General features: G+C 54.1%; 1 non-coding gene across 1 annotated transcript in view; it reads right to left on the bottom strand.

The window, feature by feature from the left end:
- Positions 1-1,484, bottom strand: part of LOC124763007 — a 1,909-nt gene extending 425 nt beyond the window's left edge. The window contains exon 1 of the ribosomal RNA XR_007012622.1: positions 1-1,484. This exon is cut by the window's left edge and continues 425 nt beyond it. This is a non-coding gene — a ribosomal RNA (small subunit ribosomal RNA).
- Between the last annotated feature and the right edge of the window lie 3,516 nt (positions 1,485-5,000).

Genomic DNA, 5,000 nt, shown 5'->3' with positions numbered 1-5,000 from the left:
AAAAGTAATCGCTGACAGCACGAAGGATGTCACGCGACTAGTTAGCAGGCTAGAGTCTCGTTCGTTATCGGAATTAACCAGACAAATCGCTCCACCAACTAAGAACGGCCATGCACCACCACCCACCGAATCAAGAAAGAGCTATCAATCTGTCAATCCTTCCGGTGTCCGGGCCTGGTGAGGTTTCCCGTGTTGAGTCAAATTAAGCCGCAGGCTCCACTCCTGGTGGTGCCCTTCCGTCAATTCCTTTAAGTTTCAGCTTTGCAACCATACTTCCCCCGGAACCCAAAAGCTTTGGTTTCCCGGAGGCTGCCCGCCGAGTCATCGGAGGAACTGCGGCGGATCGCTGGCTGGCATCGTTTATGGTTAGAACTAGGGCGGTATCTGATCGCCTTCGAACCTCTAACTTTCGTTCTTGATTAATGAAAACATACTTGGCAAATGCTTTCGCTTCTGTTCGTCTTGCGACGATCCAAGAATTTCACCTCTAACGTCGCAATACGAATGCCCCCGCCTGTCCCTATTAATCATTACCTCGGGTTCCGAAAACCAACAAAATAGAACCGAGGTCCTATTCCATTATTCCATGCACACAGTATTCAGGCGGGCTTGCCTGCTTTAAGCACTCTAATTTGTTCAAAGTAAACGTGCCGGCCCACCGAGACACTCAATAAAGAGCACCCTGGTAGGATTTCAACGGGGTCCGCCTCGGGACGCACGAGCACGCACGGGGCGGTCGCACGCCTTCGGCTCGCCCCACCGGCAGGACGTCCCACGATACATGCCAGTTAAACACCGACGGGCGGTGAACCAACAGCGTGGGACACAAATCCAACTACGAGCTTTTTAACCGCAACAACTTTAATATACGCTATTGGAGCTGGAATTACCGCGGCTGCTGGCACCAGACTTGCCCTCCAATAGATACTCGTTAAAGGATTTAAAGTGTACTCATTCCGATTACGGGGCCTCGGATGAGTCCCGTATCGTTATTTTTCGTCACTACCTCCCCGTGCCGGGAGTGGGTAATTTGCGCGCCTGCTGCCTTCCTTGGATGTGGTAGCCGTTTCTCAGGCTCCCTCTCCGGAATCGAACCCTGATTCCCCGTTACCCGTTACAACCATGGTAGGCGCAGAACCTACCATCGACAGTTGATAAGGCAGACATTTGAAAGATGCGTCGCCGGTACGAGGACCGTGCGATCAGCCCAAAGTTATTCAGAGTCACCAAGGCAAACGGACCGGACGAGCCGACCGATTGGTTTTGATCTAATAAAAGCGTCCCTTCCATCTCTGGTCGGGACTCTGTTTGCATGTATTAGCTCTAGAATTACCACAGTTATCCAAGTAACGTGGGTACGATCTAAGGAACCATAACTGATTTAATGAGCCATTCGCGGTTTCACCTTAATGCGGCTTGTACTGAGACATGCATGGCTTAATCTTTGAGACAAGCATATGACTACTGGCAGGATCAACCAGGGAGCTGCGTCAACTAGAGCTGAGCAGCCGGCCGCCCGGGAGTGTGTCCCGGGGGCCCGCGCGAACACGCAAGCGTCCGCTCAATCATTCTGCAAACAGGAGGAGGCTGAGCTCCCCTGCACAATACACCTCGAAACCCTCTCAGGTCCCGGCGGCGCGCAGCGCCGTCCCAAGTACTTGGTCGGGTTCGAGAGAGGCGCAATCGCCCGGAGTTAGGCGAGTAGACGCTTTCGGTGCGACCACCCGTGCTCCCAACTGAGCTTGCCGCTGCCGACAGAGGCCCGGGAGCGTGCTGTCGTGGCATTGCCGGCGGGAGACAACACGCGCCACCTACGGTGACCGGCAGCTCCAACGCCAGCGCCACAGAAGGACAAAAGCCCCACTTGGGTGCCGAAGCGAACTCTCCCAGCACAGCGCACACGCCAACACATCCGCACAGCTGCGATACAAACCACCAGCGAGAACCGCTGGGGCGACCGAGCAGCAGACGGCGTCGCGGCGCCGAGCGCCGGGCGGCGGCGCATCCTCAACGCACACAGTCCTCAATCGGACCAGCACACTGCAGATGTCCACCGCGCTTCGCACCGGGCCCGCGAGGACCTACTTTGGCCGCACGGCGCCGCGCGCAGGGTGCGCCGGCGCGCAGCTGCGACGCCTGCCGCGTCCGTCGGCCGGCGCGCCTGCCACTGGCCGCCCCCACCAGCCGGCTGTAGCGCGTGCGCCCACGCACCGCGCGGCCAGCACGCCGGGAGGCGCCCCCTCACCGGCCGGGGACGGTCCCACCCAGCCACCGCCGCGTATCGCTTCACACCCAGATGCCGTTCAGTTTCGTCGGCATGGTGGGTATCGCTGGAACAACCGGTTAGTACCTCAACCTATCGTCGCCATCACCGATTCACCCCTAGCGAGAACAACCGCACCACAACGGGTTACCATTTCTTCATTTGCGTAACTTCACCAGAAAACGTAGGCGTCCATCGCCATTTGCAACTTCAACCATTATTGCATGCCTGTGTCAGGTGTCACGCCACACTACGTCTGCCCACATACACGCAACAAAATGTGCACGCCTAGACAATACGTGGAAGGTGGCCCCCGTACGTATGCGATGTCCATTGCTCGAACGACTGTCAACCGGCTTCTGTAGCATGTCGCAGATATGGAACGCGCTGCACCATGCCATCACGGTGTGTGAGGAGAGACGACTAGGTCCGAATACATCAACAGACAGCTCATGCTGATCGCCATCCACGGCGTCCGTTCCTCCCACACGTCTCTATGGCGTACCACACTGCAATCCAGCTCTCATAGGGAGACGACACGTAGCTGCGTGCACAATATTTGCACTGTATGGTCCGCCGTTTTTGGGCGCAGTCGTTGTACGGTCACACATGTGCCACGATGTATCATTCAGTACATAAGGACGAATGTGCAGTACAGATTGTGGTTCACGCGTACGACATCAGCGGACAGTTGACACAGGCCGCACCACAACGTAGCCTGCGTACGTCGCATGCGAAGGGCATTGAACATGCAAACTTGTCACCAACCACCTTGCGAAGGCAGGGGGCAAGGTGGGGACGTGGGGAGAGGTGGGGGGGGGGGGGGGGCGGCATGTACGCCCTGCTGCCATCCACATTACAGTGTACAGCAGGAGCATGTGGAAAGTCAGCAAGACTTGCAAGGTGTTTAACATGAAGCGATACACAGGGGAGCGGGCAGTGCGAGTAGCGAACTATATTGCGAGGGTTGCGGGTGGGCAACACTACACTAATTGAACGAGTCGTATAACAATTACAGAGCAGGTTTAGGCGACAACGTGGGTTACGATAGGCGACAACGTGGGTTACGTTAGGGGACAACGTGGGTTACGTTAGGGGACAACGTGGGTTACGTTAGGGGACAACGTGGGTTACGTTAGGGGACAACGTGGGTTACGTTAGGGGACAACGTGGGTTACGTTAGGGGACAACGTGGGTTACGTTAGGGGACAACGTGGGTTAGGTTAAGGCACAACATGGGTTAGGTTAAGGCACAACATGGGTTAGGTTAAGGCACAACATGGGTTAGGTTAAGGCACAACATGGGTTAGGTTAAGGCACAACATGGGTTAGGTTACGGCACAACATGGGTTAGGTTAAGGCACAACATGGGTTAGGTTAGGGGACAACATGGGTTAGGTTAGGGGACAACATGGGTTAGGTTAAGGCACAACATGGGTTAGGTTAAGGCACAACATGGGTTAGGTTAGGGGACAACATGGGTTAGGTTAGGGCACAACATGGGTTAGGTTAGGGGACAACATGGGTTAGGTTAGGGGACAACATGGGTTAGGTTAGGGGACAACATGGGTTAGGTTAGGGGACAACATGGGTTAGGTTAGGGGACAACATGGGTTAGGTTAGGGGACAACATGGGTTAGGTTAGGGGACAACATGGGTTAGGTTAAGGCACAACATGGGTTAGGTTAGGGGACAACATGGGTTAGGTTAGGGGACAACATGGGTTAGGTTAGGGGACAACATGGGTTAGGTTAGGGGACAACATGGGTTAGGTTAAGGCACAACATGGGTTAGGTTAGGGCACAACATGGGTTAGGTTAGGGCACAACATGGGTTAGGTTAGGGCACAACATGGGTTAGGTTAGGGGACAACATGGGTTAGGTTAGGGGACAACATGGGTTAGGTTAGGGGACAACATGGGTTAGGTTAGGGGACAACATGGGTTAGGTTAGGGGACAACATGGGTTAGGTTAGGGGACAACATGGGTTAGGTTAGGGGACAACATGGGTTAGGTTAGGGGACAACATGGGTTAGGTTAGGGGACAACATGGGTTAGGTTAGGGGACAACATGGGTTAGGTTAAGGCACAACATGGGTTAGGTTAAGGCACAACATGGGTTAGGTTAGGGGACAACATGGGTTAGGTTAGGGGACAACATGGGTTAGGTTAGGGGACAACATGGGTTAGGTTAAGGCACAACATGGGTTAGGTTAGGGGACAACATGGGTTAGGTTAAGGCACAACATGGGTTAGGTTAGGGGACAACATGGGTTAGGTTAGGGGACAACATGGGTTAGGTTAAGGCACAACATGGGTTAGGTTAAGGCACAACATGGGTTAGGTTAAGGCACAACATGGGTTAGGTTAGGGGACAACATGGGTTAGGTTAGGGGACAACTTGGGTTAGGTTAGGGGACAACATGGGTTAGGTTAAGGCACAACATGGGTTAGGTTAAGGCACAACATGGGTTAGGTTAGGGGACAACATGGGTTAGGTTAGGGGACAACATGGGTTAGGTTAGGGGACAACATGGGTTAGGTTAAGGCACAACATGGGTTAGGTTAGGGGACAACATGGGTTAGGTTAAGGCACAACATGGGTTAGGTTAGGGGACAACATGGGTTAGGTTAGGGGACAACATGGGTTAGGTTAAGGCACAACATGGGTTAGGTTAAGGCACAACATGGGTTAGGTTAAGGGACAACATGGGTTAGGTTAGGGGACAACTTGGGT

Source organism: Schistocerca piceifrons, unplaced genomic scaffold (genome assembly GCF_021461385.2).
Source record: "Schistocerca piceifrons isolate TAMUIC-IGC-003096 unplaced genomic scaffold, iqSchPice1.1 HiC_scaffold_614, whole genome shotgun sequence".
NCBI lineage: Eukaryota > Metazoa > Arthropoda > Insecta > Orthoptera > Acrididae > Schistocerca > Schistocerca piceifrons.
This window is presented reverse-complemented; position numbering and strand designations above follow the sequence as displayed.